This window comes from Halichoerus grypus, chromosome 9 (genome assembly GCF_964656455.1).
Source record: "Halichoerus grypus chromosome 9, mHalGry1.hap1.1, whole genome shotgun sequence".
In the NCBI taxonomy this organism is placed as follows: Eukaryota; Metazoa; Chordata; class Mammalia; order Carnivora; family Phocidae; genus Halichoerus; species Halichoerus grypus.
Window position 1 is genome coordinate 138,233,138 of NC_135720.1, and position 18,490 is coordinate 138,251,627.

An 18,490-nucleotide genomic window follows, 5' to 3' on the forward strand; every position below is an offset into this window, starting at 1 on the left:
CCCTTCCTAAGGCTTTAAAAAAAAAATAACGTGGAGGCAATTTATTCTTTCATCGTTTTGTTTTACAGACGAGGGAGACAACTGAAGCTCAGAAAGACGGAGTCTTGCTCACGGCAGCATGGAAGTAAAGGGGCAGTACAGCCCAGGCCCAAATCTCCTGCACCTGCCTCAGCAGCCCCTCCTGGACATACCCGGTCACCCTACCAAACCACTGGCGGCTTGAAATCAACCACAGTGGGAATATTTACACCACAGAAATGGGCAAACACTAAAATCAGGGTTGTTGTTTTCCCTGCGGAGAGCTGATTGATGTGGTGTGATATATTTAATTATACCAGCTTCTAATCACGTGTTCTTTCATTTCAACCCCGGAATCCAGAGTGCTTAAGAATACGAAGCATAATGGTTCAGCATAAAGCCTATACCACTGATTATCTGTGTGACCTTGGGCAGGTTCATTCCGCTGTCTGGGATTCAACTTCTTCTGTAAAACAAAGATGATAATACCGTGCACACTGGTTATGTATATTGGTGATGCCACACTCACACGGCTAAGCAACCAACGGCTATTAGCTGTGGTTATTTTCATCTTCTTCCTCCTTCTCCTTTTCTGATTTAGTTGGTCATCATAGCAGATTGACATTATTTGCACTAGATGGGTAAGGATATTTTTAAGAGATTACAGACAAAGAGCAAAACCAAACCAAAAAAAAACCCTATACAACCAACTTGGGATTCTGGAGAGTGGAGGATTAGCCTGTGGTTCCTGACTTTTGTGGGTAACAGAGACTGGAAGGGCCAGTGTCATTTCTGCATACATTCTGTAATCTAAGGGAGCATCACAATTCAACAGTGAAATTACTGAGGGACATGGCTTCAGCATGATTTTAGAGATCTTAGAGAAGACAGATTAGAAGCTTACACTGGATTCAGGGTGTTTAGGCAAAGACCAAGTTGCCGCAAAACATGCAATCCTGGGGCCTCTGGCCCCTGCAGTCACATAGCTCCCTTTATGAATATGTTTTCCCTTGTGGTGTCTGGTGGCCAATTTGCACATGTGCCGAGACATACTGTATTTTTCAGAGCTAAGAATTCCTCCCTTAATGAGACTGAGTTTTAGGGGAAGAGGCTTTGCCTGCAGGCTCAGGGGGACTTAGTCCACAGGAGCAAGGGGTTGGAATGTCAAGTTGGATCCCAAGTTGGCTCTGTCTGGAGGACTACAAGCCAGAGGGATGCACCCTCCCCTTTTCATTGGCATTGGCATGCCCCTGGAATAGGTCCTACAGATTCTGTCCCATCTTTTGGGCTTCCCTGAAGTCAGAGTGCTATCGAACACAGGACTGCTGTGACAGGACGAGGGTAGAGAAGCAGCTTGGAAGAGGTGGGGCAGAACCACCCAACTTCCGCTCATCCCAGCCCAACCACGGAAGAGCAAAAGGGGGACAATGTTATCACCGTGGTACCCTAGGTTCACATAAAATCCCAAGGGACTACAGAATGATGTCATGCCGTTCTTACAGACTCAGTGTTACAGGCAGTAAGGTCTATCGGTTCAAAGAAAGGACAGGTCGCCTGGCTCTCCTAGCCCTGCGTCCCCACAGGCTCCACGTGGCCCACCTACTTCGGGCTTGCTCCTTTCCAGAGCTGAAGGTCCACTCCCGGAGAATGGCATCAGCCGGGACAACAGGAACCCTCGAAATAGCCAGGCTGTGGCCCAGGAAACATCCGCCTTCCGGTCCCTGAAGAAAAAGATGTTTCAACCCAAATACCAATGTATAATAACAGAACTGCAAGAAAGAAAAATAGACACAATTTCCATTTATTGAGTGTTTGCCGTGTGCCAGGCCTAATCACAGGCTAACCTTCCCAATCAATAACAAACACATGCATAGGGCCTTCTATGGCCGGAGTTCCAAATGCTTTACATACAATAACTTATTTAACTCCCGCAACAACCCTATGAGGAAGATATTCCCATACCAACTCCATGAGGTAGGAACTATGTCCCTTTCACAAATGAGAAAAGGGAAGCAGAAAAGGAGGAGTACTGTTCAGATCACACATCTGGTAAACACAGGCTTGTGCATTCAAACCCACATTGTCTAATCTGGGTTCAAACTCAGATCTTAAACACTAATATTCAAACGGGATTCCTACAGATGAGTGTGTTCAGTTGTAACAGTCTTCCAGTGGCTTGGAAGAGCCTAAGAGAAAGGAGGGGAAAAATAGAAACTAATCTTGGAGTCATTCAGGGAAGGGTTAAAAATCTAAGAGTCGGTCTCATAAGAATTATTAGCAAAACAGGCTTTTCAGCAAAGCGTTCCTTTAAAGATATTTGAACTCCGTGGTATGCTAGTAAATTGGCTCTCTGGGGAAGAAAAGAATGGCTCGTAGTGTTTGCCAATTTCTGTGGTGTAAATACTCCCACCATGGCCGAGTTCAAGATTCCAGGAGTTTAACAGTCTGTTTGCAAGATTCCTGGGTATTTAACAACCAGTTCTCAAAAGCCTGTAGGAGTTGGCTTCAGCACATGGCAATGCGGGCTCCAGGAGCGGCTTACTCTGCACCCTCCAGGAACCATATCATTTTATAATGCCTACACATTCAAGGCGGACTTCATATTAAACGTGCAGCTCTGTGCTGTTCCAAGACCTTAGATAGTCTCTTTCCTGCTATCCCTCCCAAGCAATGTGTTTTTACTTCTTGTATTTCATGAAAGACGTTTTTACTTTTGTTGTTCTTGATTTTAAGAGGACGGTGAGACATTTATATTTCTCTTTCCTTGATCTTCTAGTAAATCTAACAAATGGGTGTGGCTTTTGGAGTGGGAATGACTCTTGGTTGGGTAAAAGCTTTCCTCCGTGAATTGGTCAGCCTTTGGGAGACCTGAGAAACCCACAGATGTTATGTTTACATGTGCACGGGCATGCACACGCACGCACGCACGCACATGCATTCAACACTATTTTCTGTGAGCCCTCTGCCTCCTGGAGCACATGTGAACACACAGCACTCACCAGTTTGGATCTGCACCTGTTCCCAACCACTTTCTCATACTTCAGCTGTGCACAATATTTTGAGGCCCCGACAGCCAGGCAAGTCACTTTGTAAGTACATGATTACCATGAGGTCATGATGTGAATTCAGACCTAGCAAATGAAATGGCAATTACCCTTTGAGAAACGATGTAACTCTAAGGATAATCACCATGTTCTGTGTAATTTTTTTTTTTTAGATCTTTGGGGGTGCTAATTTGTAAAGCACATATAACCAAATGAATAATTATATAGCAAGGGGCTGAAGGCAATTACAAAATAATTGCATGCTATTTGATCCCTCCATGAAAACATGCTTAATAGAATGTTCCCCTACACTGTTTCTTATACCTGTGGAAGACTTTAAGGTTATTCTTTTTCCTTAACTCTTTTGAATACTGTTGTTTGGTAAGATATACTAAAGTGTAGGCCCTAAGTGTAGGTTAGAAACTCAGTATAAAGCTTGATTTTTTTCCCTATGTTATATAAAGAAATTTATGAGAAATTCAATGCTTTATTATAAAATAGGCTTTGTATTAGACGATTTTGCTCAGCTGCAGGCTAATGTAAGTGTTCTGAGCACATTTAAGGTAGGCTAGGCTGAGCTATGATGTCCAGTAGGTCAGGGGTATCAACTCTATTTTTGACTTAGGATATTTTCAAGTTATGATGGTTTATCGGGTTGTAAGTCGAGGAAGATCTATACTAGAATTACTCAAAAATTTTAAGAATACTATTAGATTAGTCTTTGGATTTTAAATAGCACTTCAGACTTTTAAAAACACGTTCATATGCAACATGCATTTGTGTGCATCCCTCACAAAATGTTTCCATTCTCAGCTGAAAATTAATAAGCCTGGGAGAGAGAAGCTAAGTGATTTGCCCAATGACTTCTATCTCTTGGCTCAAAGATTCCCCACCCACCCATGCCACATACATGCACTTTCTTACTTTTATCCTGATCTTTATTAGTTTCCATTCCTGAAGTAAGATGAGAAAGAGAGAGAAAAAGGGAGAAGAAGACAGCCACATTGGTTACTAGAATGAAATGGAGTAAGTTGGGGATACGTGAGACATATTTTGCAAGCCCGTACCGAAGCTAGAAAGAGTCCCGCATTAATAAACACACAAGAAACTTGCCCCACTGTGTATTCTTCTAAAACAGACTGCACTGACAGTCAACTTTAAAAGCCAATAAATAATAGTGTTGAATATCTGATGTAATTTGCTGAATCCTGTACTGAAAGTGAAAAACGGAATGGTTGTGTGTGTACAGAATGATTGTAAGCGTATTGGCTGTTTACCCTCATGATCGTGTGGCTTGACCGGGAGGGAGCGAAAGCTTGTTGCTTAATGCCCAAGATGAAAATTCCAAGTACAGTGTCTACTGATTGAGTATCACTTTTGCACCATTGTGAAGCCAAAAAAAAAAAATCGTGGTCAAACCATCATATTGTGGGGGCCCCCTGTAATCTAGAATGATCTACTTGTATGCCGCTGCTCACCCTCCGCCCCCATTGCTCCCGGACCCTGCCTCTCACTCCATCCCGCCCTTGGCAGTTTCTTGGGCTAATCATGCTTTGCAAATGGTCCAGAATGAGAAACTACAAAAAGCCAAAGAAGTATCTGGTAGAAAAATGATTTCTTGTAGTTTAATAAGAGATTAATTACAGTTGACCTTTGAACAAGATGGGTTTGAACCGCATGGGTTCACTTAGATGTGGATTTTTTACTGTCTTGTACTGTAAATGTATTTTCCTTATGATTTTTTAAATAACATATTCTTTTCTCTAGCTTACTTTATTGTAAGAATATAGTATATAATACATATAGCACACAAAATATGTGTTAATTGGCTATTATCAGTAAGGCTTCTGGTCAACAGTAGGCTATTAGTAGTTAAGTTTTTAGGGAGTCAAAATTTACATGCAGATTTTTGACCACACAGGGGGCTGGCCTCCATGCTGTTCACGGGTCAACTATACTGTTTTACTTCTACTTTTAGGAAATTTTAGATTTTTTCCTTGAAGGATATTGTTTGCTCCAATCCATTGGATACAGAAGTGGCCTAAGAGCTAAAATTGGCCAGCACTGGAACTTTCCAACACCACCAGTGTTCTTAATAAACTGTAGGTGGTGGAGTTTAGAAATGTAGTTATATTATACTTGCAATGAAACTTGTGGTTTTCCAAGCCTTTGTGAAATGATCTACTTCCCAACTCTGTTGCCAAAGTGACTCAGGTCTCTTCCATATCCCTAGAGGATGTGGTGCTAGGGAATGACAAGTGCGGGAGTAGATGCAAACTGACAATCGATGATCTTTTCCCAGATTCTTCGTGTCACTAACGCTTATTCCACTGATAATTAAAAATGGAAAAGCCATTTTTTCATTTACTTTATCACTCAACATGCCTTTGTTTCCAAAAGATAAATACAGTCACAGGCACCAAAATTATTTAAGTATAAAAGAACAGAAATAGCTTTCTTCTGTGAAGCGTAATATAATGAGAAATTGAACAGCAAGCCAACAAAATCATTGCAGAGTTTAGGTTCGCTGTTTCATAGTAAATTAAAAGTGCTATTGATTTAGTAGGAGAACACATTTGTGAAAACTAGACTTCTTAACAGATTTAGGAATGTTTTCAAGATGCATATCAGAGAAATGAGCAGCCGTTAAAATACAGGCCTCCACCAAGCCTCCCGTTGGTCAGCTCCTTTGACTTATAAAGATGGCTGCCACCGGGGACGGACTTGTATTTTAAAATTGCTGGGGATGGGGGCACCTGGGTGGCTCAGTCAGTTAAGCGGCTGCCTTTGGCTCAGGTCATGATCCCAGGGTCCTGGGATCGAGCCCCGCATCGGGCTCCCTGCTCAGCGGGGAGTCGGCTTCTCCCTCTGCCCCTCCCCCTGCTCATGCTCTCTCACTCGCTCGCTCTCAAATGAATAAATAAAACCTTAAAAAAAAAAAAAATTGCTGGGGATGTTCGACATAGTTGGAAATTGGAAAGGGTATAAATGGGAAGTAAACAGGTAGAGACAGCATATGTTAAATTTTCTTTTAAGAAGTGTGGTTAACAAGGACTCATTAGAAGTCATAGTTTAAAAGGTATGTATTTCTACAAAGGTGGTTTTGGAGGGCTATTGATTTAGGATGGAAACTTTTAAAATAAACTTATTGGCTGAGGAAAAAAGAATTGGTAGAAAGTGACAAGGTGAGGGCGCCTGGGTGGCTCAGATGGTTAAGCGTCTGTCTTCGGCTCAGGTCATGATCCCAGGGTCCTGGGATCGAGTCCCGCATCGGGCTCCTTGCTCAGCAGGGAGTCTGCTTCTCCCTCTCCCTCTGCCTCTCCTCCTGCTTGTTCTCTCTCTGTCTCTCTCGCAAATGAATAAATAAAATCTTTTTAAAAAAAGTGACAAGTTGGAAGTATAGGAGACAAAAGAGTCCATTGTTGGAGCTCCAGAAAGACATGGGACAGGGCCAAGAGCAAGGTGGAGGTGTTGGCCTTGAGCATCCTTCTTACCCTCTGGAACTGAAGTAAAGATGGCGTGGGTACAGGAGGATTTAGCAGTTCCCATCTGTCTGAATGTGGCTTCCAGAATTAAGAGCAATGCTGCAAATATGTTTTGATCAGAGACAGTGACTGTTATCTCCCCAGACATAGATATTGTGATACTATTAATGCAGTCCTAGACTGAATTAGCTTTTGGGGCACCCGGCTGGCTCAGTCGGTGGAGCATGTGACTCTTGATCTCAGGGATGTGAGTTTGAGCCCCATGTTGGGTGCAGAGATTACGTAAGATTTTATTTATTTATTTGTCAGAGCACAAGCAGGAGGAGCAGCAGAGGGAGAGGGAGAAGCAGGCTCCCTGATGAGCAGGGAGCCTGATGTGGGGCTCGATCCCAGGACCCTGGGATCATGACCTGAGCCAAAGGCAGACGCTTAACCAACTGAGCCACCCAGGCATCCCAAAATAAAATCTTTAAAAAAAAAAAAAAAGATTGAATTAGCTTTTTGAGACAATAAATCACTTTTCCTTGGGAAATAGTATAATATAAAGGAAAATAATTAGGGTTCTGGCATTAGGTTCAAATCCTGACCCACCTAATTACTAGCTATAGGATTTTGGTCAAGTTATAATTCTCAATTAAATAATAATAATAATAATAATAATAATAAATATCCCTCCAAGAATTACCCTGAGAACTAAATGGGAGATAACTAATAGTAAACATGCAGGAAATATATTATTTTGATTGCTATTACTACTCTTCTGGTAAATGAAAATGAGTAGATATTTTTATAGGGTTATTAAGAAACATTTCCCCCATCCTGTCTATGTACTGTTGATTTTTTTAGACTAAGGGGTAAGACTTTAACCCCACTGAGTTGTGTGCATGTTAGATTCATTTTATTGTTCCATTCTCCTAAGATCCTTCTGTGTTCTGACTCCATCATTCCATGTATTTATTGCCCTCTCCAGCCTGCGGGATCTGTGAACTTCACGAGAGTCCTGGGCCCGCCACTGCTATCGCGTACCCTGCATGCCCTGCCACCTTCCTCCCTACTGACAGATGCTAGGTCTGGTTCAACCCAAGCAATGGGCTCAATTTCAGCACACTGTCTCCCAGCATCCCTTGCAGCTAGGGGTGGTCATGGGACACACAGTTCTAGCCAATGAGGTAAAAGCACAAGGCACGGGGTGGGCGCCCAGGTATGTTTATCAAGGAGGCTAGAGCCATGAGAATGAAGGCCAGATCCTAAGAATGACGGAGAAGAAGGAAGAGGAGCCTGGGGCTTGATGCCCTCGTGCAGGCCCCTCACTGTGTGATACCACGGTCCTTGTCGTGTGTCGAAAACAACCCCTATTTGGTTCAGCCTCTGCCATCAGGGTTATGTTACACTTAGCAAACGCTATTCCTACCCGCTACAGACGCCATCTGTAATGTAAGCTCATCGAGATATTTGGGGCCAGGAAAAGAAACCTACACAGAACAGAGCCACAGCTAGAGCACTACAGCCTATCTTTACAAAGCATCCTCCACTTTGTTTTATTCCCCGCTTGTTGAGCTGTCCCTGACATACACCACTGGGTAATTTAAGGTGTACAAGCGTGACGAGTTATGTACATATATGGTTTTTACACTAGTGTCTTACTTTGCAACATGTGTCCATAGGTAAGAGCTGCACCTGTGTTGACCTCTGTCTCCATGATTAGATCACTGAGACTGCGTCTGCTGGGTAGGTGGTATGCATGCAGCACAGATTTGTAAAACCAAAAGGGGTCATGCAGTGATCAACGGCTTGTGGTACAGACAAGGGAGCCGGGGCTCAGATGCCTTGTCCCAGCTCAGGCTCCCAGGAAGTCCTCGGGCCCGCGCTCATCCCATAGTCTCACACCCAGTGTTTACTGCATTGCACACCCCGTTTGAGTAAACTCATGCAAACATTCCTTCTGTCTTACACTCTGGCTTCAGGATCTCCTTTTACTTTACCCCCAATTATATTATTAACTTTTAAAACACCCTCAGGCATTAATGCCAGACTAAAGAAAGTGTTTGTTTTCCAGGTGAGCACACTTTGTTCCCAGTACCCTGGTGTCCTGTCCACAAAGAACCGGTGGTAGTAAGGCAGAAGGCTGAAGGCTTTTGTAGCTATAGGAAGAAGACTGATAAAGGGCCTCAAATGCCCCCTTGAACTTGGGGTGGGTCACTCTGCCCTCCTGCCCCCATTGTTGGGATCTCAGGAAAAATGGCTTTTCCCCAGTCATACCTGTCATGCGTCTAAGCGGAAAACAATCTGTGGATTTCTTGTACCACCGCGAAATGGGACGGTCCTGGCCCAAACACTTCCTTGATATGGAACAGCTCCCTAAGTCCGTCCACCTGCTGCAGCTGCTGCATGACAGACACGGGGAGATGAGATACGGCATTTGCACCTGGCCACCATAAACGGTTTCTCAGTCGCACACGAAGGTTAACAGGCCCAATTCCCTTCCCTCCTTAGACCCAGAGTGTGAAAACATGAAAGAGAGCTGTAATTATTGATAAACAATAAAAACTTCTGCGGCGTGTGTGACAGGCATGGATTTCTTTGCCTGCCCAGAGAGGAAGCGGACCTTTTCCTGGTTGTTGGCAAGGACGTGTCTCCTCGTCCCTGTGCGCTTTATTTATTTATCGTTTTTAAGATTTTATTTTTTTTTTTTAAGTAAACTTTACACCCGACGTGGGGCTCGAACTCCCAGCCCCGAGATCAAGAGCCACGCCGACAGAACCAGCCAGGAGCCCCTCCGTTATTTCCTTAACATTCCAACGTTGGACGGCAGGGTTGGTTTGTGTCAGAGACACAGGGAACTCCTTGATGAGTGCTCTCTCAGCTAGCCAGTGATTCTACCTTTCACAAAGCAGGAACTTTTCTCTCCATAACTTTGCCTGGTTCTTTCTGGTGCATCTGCCCCCCCCGCCCCCACCAGCCAGGCTTTGCTCTCACGGCCCCTTTTTTGTGACCCAGCATTGATCCTGATGCAGGACAAGTGGGGCTCAGCTTGGGAAGCAGGGCAGAGCTGGGTGCGTTTCATGGAGTCCTCTCTGTAATTATGATTCAGGGGATCCTGGCTGGCTGAAAGCACAATTAAAATGAGTTTATAGACTTCTGCAGCCCGCTGTCATCTACTAGCCACAATGTGGTAATTTGAGAGCATTAAAAAAAAAAAAAAGACTCCATATTAGCAGATCATTTGAATGTGCCCCCCCTCTTTTTCCTCCACAAATGCTAAGGCTCTACACTTTTGTTACCAGTATGTTATATAAGCATGAATCATTCTGAGAACTGAATAACTCCTTTGACCATGGGGAGTTCAGAGGCACACAAGGAACTTGAGCTGAAATGCAAACTTGCCATATTGGTGACACTTTCCACTCCTGTTTTCTACTAGTTTCTAAACTTTTCAAGTACAAGAGCCCATTTTTTACCCAATACTAGTCGTTTTGTTTTAGTCTCTGTTGATTGAGATTACCAAAAGCTGCCATGAAGGCAGCGTATTTTGTATTTATTAATCATCACAACAGCCACTTACGAAAAACAGTACATCTATTCCAGCACATTCTTTATTCTGTCCTCGATAATACTTGGTATAAATATAGATTCCAGGACTCCTTAATGAAACTTCAAGGCTTCCCAGGGGTTCGAGGGCCAAATTATACAGTCACTCTTCGAAAGAGTGAATGACTGTTGGAGGAGGAATTTAGAGAGAGGGCTGTTAAAAGACTCTTGCAAACACTCGCAGAATAAGATCTTTGGTACGCCATGTTCCACAGGACGAACGAAGAGAATGCTAGGAAGCTAGCTCTTGAATTTCCAGCAATAACTTTAGGTGTTATGTTCCTGCAATTTAACCGACCTATGAGCACTGTCTTTTTTTTTTAATGGACCAATGTAATTAGATAAAAATTCATAATCAGCTCAAATATTTTTTATCTTCTTGGGGCACCTGGCTGGCTAAGTCAGTGAAGTGTGCAACTCTTGATCTCAGCGTTGGGGGTTTGAGCCCTATGTTGGGTGTAGAGCTTACTTTAACCAGTATAATCACTGTACATTAACAACAGTGACTACACTTGAAAATCCCTGTTTAGTAAAACTAAGTTAAGTAAAATACGGAATACATAATGCACAATCTGATTTAATTTTTATATGAGATTATTAACAAAATACTGAGCTATCATAGGTCATCTAAATCATGTTCTCGCCCTTTATTCAGACCTGTAAAATAATATTCAGGTCATTGGATATGTTTTAAAAAGTGATTTCTAGCTTCGTTTTCCCTTTTGATTTGAGGCAAGCAATGGTTTCCACAAGAGTCTCCGATTCACATCTTCAAACACAGAGCAGAATTCTAGTGTAAATTATAGTCCTTTCTTCTCTAAAAAAGTGCCAAGAAAAAAAACACACTGTATCTCATTTTTCAGTAATCCTCAACTGTTGATATTTCCTTCTGGGAGTCTACTCTTCCTGATGGAATTACATTCGGTTTGTAATCTAAAGAACCTATGTTTCACTGGGTGAGAAGAAATGAAAAGGATCAGCCTCACACCTAAGCCAAACTGTTCCCTGGATAATCCTCTCCAGATAGTAAACGTTAGAAAAAGCAAAGATAAACCTCACATGAGCAGCTCCAAGGCTGCACATCCCCAGGAGGAATACTTCGAGACTTCCTTGGGTGCCTAGTTACAAGAATGATCTGGTCCGTGGTGACGAAAGATACACATTCCCACAAAGCATTTATACAAGTTAAATAGTGACCCCCACCAAGCAGAGCAAGGGAGCTGATAACCTCTCCTAGTCAGGCTGCCCAGAGAGATCTTTGAAAGCCAAAGGGCAGATTCACATAAACTCAACTGCCCTGATAATACGCAGTGGGCTTGCCAACATCTTATGGCTTCGCACCTATGCAGACCTTCCAAAAGGGCAAAAATCAAAGGCTTCACTCTCAATCCTGTTCTGTAGCACAGGGTTGCGTTCTTCACAGAGTGTAATACCTTCCTTCACCCCAAAGATGCCACCTCCCTCTCCCCAAGTCCACCACAGAGCCCGCTCTCCCTGGATTTGCATCCAGGTGCAAATTCGTACATGCGGTGGGAATCCTTCACCCAAATGCAAATCATTTTGCAAGATCAAAATTCTTTTGCTATGGACAGTAGGGGCCAGCCTCTAAGAAAATTTGCATTTTAACTGGTGATGTAGGTACAGCCATGGGTTAGAGAAATGAAGGGACAAAGAGATCATTACAAAAACAAATTAACAAACAAATGAGATATGAATATACTCTATTAACTGTCTACATTTTTGAAACAGGAAGAGAGGAGAATTTAGAACGCTGAAACGCATCCAACTGAAAAGGGGCAAAAGGAATTTTAATGAGTTACAACACAACTTGAGATGCAGCCTGGATAATTAGAGTCTCCATTATTATAACTCAGTGGAAAACTGGCTTGATTTAGCCCCCTTTAGAAGATTGCTTGTAGTTTAAGACAGCAAAGTTAAAAAGAAAGCCAAGCTAATGTTAGAAAAAGTTAAAAACATTTCCAGCCAAATATTTTTAAAGGACTTGCTAACATTTTAGGACACTGTTTTCTATATTAAATTAAAAAAAATGAAACCAGAAAATTTTCCCAAATTTAGTTCCAACAAGTCCTGTGTTTGTTGGTTTCATTATATCATCCTCCATAATCCAAATATATTGAAATTAAGAAACCAAGATATCCAGAGTCAGTGATCTGGATAAGCATAAGAGCAATAAAAGTAATTGATAGAAGAAATATCCCCCACAATTTGTGAGATAGAGTTGTAAGTACCCTGACCATTGAGGGGATCCACCATGAGGGCACAAACTTGGGCAATGACCCATGTCACATACCCTTGTCCTTCCCACCAGACATGGACATTCACATCCCCAGGAGCATTAGGATTAGATACTGGCCCTCTGAAGACCTGAGCCCCCTCTACACACAGGCTAGAAGTGGTTGAAGGCTCACCTGGAGATGGATCCCCTGAATCCAATATGCAGGACACAGTAAGATCAGCCCTAGCAACCATGGGGGAATGAAGGACACTAAGAGCATTTTCTCACTTCTAGGCTTTCCTGGGTGTGGTTAAAATTGGTCATGGACAATAATGAAGAGGACGACAAGTTTCTTTGAGCAAGTAAAGTCTCCCTGCCACTGTTTTTTTCTGCCAGGTCCCCACCCCAAGCTCAGTGCCTGACGTTTGACTTTTAAACCACTGACGACAGGAGGGACCGTAGGCTAGATGAGCTGACAGACTCTACTCTATCATTACATGATAATCATATGCGTCTCTCTTCCCTTTCATTCCCACCTTCCCCTCCTGCCTTCCTGGAACCAGAGCAGAAGTGCGTGTGGATGCACACTTGAGTGAAGGTCCTAATCACGTCAGACTGGAATTGTAAAACTCTTCCTTATCACAAAATACACCAAAGGCTTATCTTTATGAAAAGAAAGAAAAAGCTTAGCCCACCCTTACCTCCTTAATCCTTCTCCAGTCTAGCCCTAAAACTTACACTCCGAGTGTCACAGGGAGCCAACAGTTTGGTTTCTAAAAACTGTGCTTTCCTAGCGCTTGCTTTAAAAAACACGGCACTTTCTATTTTCCCATCCAGTCCTTCCCCGAGGTCAATGCCTGACCCAAAATTCAATTTTATTCTAAGCTCTGTTACCACTATTGTAGGATATGGTTTGTGTAGGAAGTACTAAACTCAAGGTCAGGTGTGTATATTAAATATTCAATAGAAGTTCTTGACCTTCCCATTCCTTATACTTTTTTAAAAATATTTTATTTATTTATTTATTTATTTATTTATTTATTTGAGAGAGAGCTAGCACAAGCTGGGGGAGAGGGAGAGGAGAAAGCAGACTCCCCGTTGAGCAGGGAGCCCAATGCAGGGCTCAATGCCAGGACCCCAGGATCATAACCGGAGCCGAAGGAAGACACTGAACCGACTGAGCCACCCAGGCGCCCCCCGCTGCTATATTTAAAGCTAAATGCAGACTGGGTGTAGCTTACGTTCTATGCTATCCACTCCACTGAGGAAGCTCCAACCATTTGAATGCTAAGCCTCCTCATCTTCCACATGATTTTACCCTTATTCATAGTTTCTGGTATATCTAATACTATTGCTCATTCTGCGGTTCATTCAGCAGACAGCTTGTGGTGCCCGTTAGGGTGCTATGAACAGCACCGTAGTGAGGTGGGACGAAGGCAGACTTGTGGTTGACAGAGCAGGCTAGTGAGGAGTGCAGGCTCAGGGATCGTCGTGAGCAAATTATTTCTATGCTGTTCCTCTGTTTCCTCATCTTTAAACTGGGGGTAATCAGAGTCTCTACCTCATAGGGTGGTAGTGAGTAATAAATGGGGCGGATCCTGTGAAGTGCACAGAGTGATGTCTGACACACAGTAAGCATGTGTTAAGTGATCACTATTTGGATGTCCCCAGGAGCTAGCAGAGGGCTTCGTAACCAGGGGTCCATGGACTTCTAAGGTCCACGGGTGGATTTAGAGGCTCCCAGAACTCCTTGAAATTATTTGCAAAATTCAGAGTTGTTCATCTAGAGAGCGAGTTTATAGTTTTCATCAGATTCTCAAAGGGGTGTGTGAAGCAGAACAGGGTTAGGATGCCCTGAACTAGGGGATACAGAGGCACAAGACAGGAATTTTGCCCTCAGAGACCTCCCAATCTAAAAGAGGAGACGGACATTCAGTGACGAGAAACTACGACGGCAGTTCCGTAGAAACGGCCCAGGATGAGATGGGACGCAGAGAAGAGCCCCCGAGGGGGGTAATGCAACAAAGCCTCCCCTAGAATAGGTGACATGTAAGAGCAGTACTGAGTGTGAAGTAGCCAGATGAAACAGCGGAGTAAGAGCATGCCAGGGATAGTGAGAGTCATAGGCAAAGGGAGGAGCTGCTGTGCTCTAGTTAGGAAAGAGCAAATGGTTGAGTGTGCGTGGGCCAAGAGGAAACACCAGCGGTCAGGACGCTAGAGGTGGTTGCGAGCCTAGTGCGTCGAGCCACAAAGTGAACCAGTCAGTGCCCCAACATAGGCACTTGTTAGGTGGGGAATGAGTGGAAAGCCCAGGTCCTTCCTTATGTACACATCGGAAGCTCATGGATCTGTCAATTAGTTATTGCAAATACACACTGAGAGATGTTCCCTAGCATATACCTAAAGCATCTTTTTTTTTTTAAGATTTTATTTTTTATTATTATGTTATGTTAATCACCATACATCACATCATTAGTTTTTGATGTAGTGTTCCATGATTCATTGTTTGCATATAACGCCCAGTGCTCCATGCAGAACGTGCCCTCTTTAATACCCGTCACCAGGCTAACCCATCCTCCCACCCCAACCTAAAGCATCTTATTCCTACCATCCATGACTATCGGTTGTGGTTAGTGATTTTCATGTCAGAATTAGGAAGATCTATTGAGGAAAAAAAAAAAAAAAGGCAAATTTGAAAGCTAACTTATTTATGAAAAGGCATTTCCAATTCAATTTCAATTTGTTCCTGAAATCCAGTTGGAATGACCGAAGTCTTCCTTGTGCATGCAACTGAAAGGAGATCTATGATCATTTCAGTGGTGGTGACTAGTTTTACATATCCTGTAGCTAAACATAATCGATTTTGTAGCTTCCTAATGATCTGCCCTGAGGAGTTATTATTCCTGATGGCAATTAATCAAAATTAAAACAGACTGCATAGAATGAAGCAAATTCAAACATCCAGCCTCAGTTAGGAACACCTGCACATTAAGATTAATCATGGGCCCTGCTTGAATGTGACAGGTGTATCAATATTATAGAGAAAAGAGAAAGCGAACATTTTCCAGAAGAGTTCCAAGTGTATTTCCAAGGAGCAAAGGCTCTGAACCTGAGTCAATGTTGAATCCAAACCACCCAAAATCCATACTTGCCCATTACCTTGGAATTAAAATTATTTTCTTCCAGAAAGTTTAGATATTTGTGGCAATCTGCATTACTAAACATGAAATGCAGGGAGCAGTCACAGTGAAACGGAGGAACAAAAGTTTTCCACTGTCTTCCCCCACCAGAAAAACTCTACCAGTTTTGACCATCACCCAGAAATGAGGGTGCTTTGTGGATGTCCAGGAGTCCAACAGAGAAGTTCCAACACACTGTTGGAGGAAAATCCAAGATTGGACACATTGAAGAGGATGAGAACAGTTTCACTCTACCCATCACCCTCCCCCACAGTGGCAGAGCTCAGCAATGAGAGAGCTTGTTTGCCAGTGACTTCTTCACAGGGAAAGTGGGGGCATGTCCCTGTGTGCCTGGCCTCCTGCCAAAGAGGCCCCATTCCTTCTTGCCCCATCCAGAATACTGAGATGTGCTACATGACTGAAGGGTCAGGAGGGGCTGGGAGAACAGCAACCAGGGCTCTTGGAGGGCAGAAGTGATGCAGATCCTGTTATGTGGACCCCGTCAAGAAGCCCTACCATGAACCACGGGGGATGCCTCACCTGTGCGTCCCCCCAACTGGCCTACAGGCACCCTCAACACTCTGCAGCCTACCCTCAGCCACCCCTCCAACCACCACCACCATGTGGCCAGCTCCTTGTTCACACTGCCATGGTCAATGAGTGCAAGTCTTTGCAGAGAGCTAGTGAGCATGTGCAGAAAGCCAGCCCAAATCTTCAGGATTGGGAAAAAGCACAAAAACGTCAGCATTCAGCACTGCCCTGGGGAAGGCAAATGGGAGGCTGTCAGCAGTCAGCTGGGCTTTGCAGGATCAGGAGAAAGAACACGATCTTAAGAATCATCACCCACCCAACAAGAGAGAACAAGAAGTGTGGAGCATATGTATCCATAGAAAATGTCTGAGAGAGTCTTAGAATGCTTAGCAGGGCTGGCAGAAAGGATTTCTCTCCCACTGACAATCAGTAGAGAATGCAGAAGGTGATTCCCTCTTCAAATGTGAAGATAGCAACACAAGACCAAGGAACGTGAAAAATCAAGGAAACATGACACCACCCAATGAACACAGTAATTTTCCAGTAACCAACCCAAAAGAAGTGGAGATCTGCAATTTGCTCAATAAAAGAATTCAAACAGTTGTTTTAAGGAAGTTCAGTGAGCTACAAGAAAACACAGAAAGACAATTCAATGAACTCAAGAAAACAATATGCAAGCAAAATGAAACATTTAACAGAGACACAGAAATCAAAACAAGAGAGAGAGACAAACAAAGTCTGGAGCTGAAGAATACAATGAATAAAATGAAAAATGCAACAGAGAGCATGAACAGCAGACTTGGTCAAGCAAAAGAGAGAAGCTGTGAAGTGAAAGATAAGTTATTTGGAATTATCAAGTCAGAGGAGAACAAGGAAAAAAGAATGAAAAAGAGTGAAGAGAGGGGCACCTGGGTGGCTTAGTTGGTTAAACTTCTCCCTTCAGCTCAGGTCATGATCTCAGGGTCCTGGGATGGAGCCCCGCATCCATTGAGCTTCCTGCTCAGTGGGGAGTCTGCTTCTCCCTCTGCCCCTACCCCCCCCCATGCTCTTTATCTCTCGTGCTCTCTCTCAAATAAATAAAACCTTTAAAAAAAAAAAAAAAAAAAAAGGAGTGAAGAGAGCTTATGTGAATCATAGAACACCATCGAGAAAAACAATCTATGATCACTGGAGTACCAGAAAGAGAAGGGAGGAAAAGGGGCAGAAAAATTATTTAAAGAAATAATGGCTGAGAAGTTCCCAAATGGCAAGAAATTTGGACATCCAAATTTATGAAGCTCATAGGTCCCCAGTGAGATTCAACTCAAAAAAGATTTTCTCCAAGACAGATTATAATAAAACTATCTAAAATCAAAGAGAATTTTAAAATCAGCAAAGACAAGCACACAAACCTCATAAACAAGGAAACCCCCATAAGGCTGTCAGAAGATTTCTCAGCAGAAGCCTTGCAGGTCAGGAGAGAAGGAGATGAAAAACAAAATTGCCAATCAAGAATATTTTACTCAGAAAAGCTGTCCTTCAGATATGAAGGAGAGATAAAGACCTTCCCAGACAAACACAAGCTAAGGGAGTTCATCACCACTAGACCTACCTTATAAGAAATACTGAGAGGATGTCTTCAAGCTGAAATGAAAGGACACTAATTAATAACCTGAAAATATATTAAAATATACATTGGTAAAGGTAACTATAGAGTCAAATTCAGAATAGTCTAATATTATAATATGATAGTGTGTCAATCACTTAATTCCAGTACAAAGGTTAAAGGACAAAAGTATCAAAGCTTATGTCTGTTAAAGCACAAAAATATTAAAGCTTATAATTGTTGTAGCTTATAGCTACAATAATTTGTTAATGGGATACACACTATAAAAAAGATGTAAATTGTGACATCAAAACCAAAAAATGAGGGGGAGTGAAAGAGTAGAGTTTTTTGTTTTTTTTTTTTAATTTATTTATTTGACAGAGAGAGAGAGAGCGAGAGAGGGAACACAAGCTGGGGGAGTGGGAGAGGGAGAAGCAGGCTTCCCGCGGAGCGGGGAGCCCGATGCGGGGCTCGATCCCAGGACCCCGGGATCATGACCTGAGCTGAAGGCAGACGCTTAACGACTGAGCCACCCAGGTGCCCAAGAGTAGAGTTTTTGTATGCAACCAAATTTATTTTATTTTTTTAAAGATGTATTTATTTATTTATTTGAGAGAGAGAGAGACAGCATGAATGGGGGGAGGATCAGAGGGAGAGGGAGAAGCAGGGTCCCTGCTGAGCAGGGAGCCTGATTCGGGGCTCGATCCCAGGATCCCAGGATCATGACCTGAGCCAAAGGCAGACGCTTATCTGACTGAGCCACCCAGGCGCCCCACAATCAAATTTAAGTTTCTATCTTTCCTCTCCAACTTAAGCCCAGCAGA

General features: G+C 43.1%; 1 long non-coding RNA gene across 1 annotated transcript in view; it reads right to left on the reverse strand.

Moving 5' to 3' along the window:
- LOC118555437 (uncharacterized) overlaps nucleotides 1-8,875 on the reverse strand; it is a 94,194-nt gene extending 85,319 nt beyond the window's left edge. The window contains exons 1-3 of the long non-coding RNA XR_013441430.1: nucleotides 8,807-8,875; nucleotides 3,987-4,016; nucleotides 1,622-1,739 (exon numbers count right to left, since the gene is read on the reverse strand). This is a non-coding gene — a long non-coding RNA (uncharacterized LOC118555437). The remainder of the gene's footprint in view (nucleotides 1-1,621; nucleotides 1,740-3,986; nucleotides 4,017-8,806) is intronic.
- Between the last annotated feature and the right edge of the window lie 9,615 nt (nucleotides 8,876-18,490).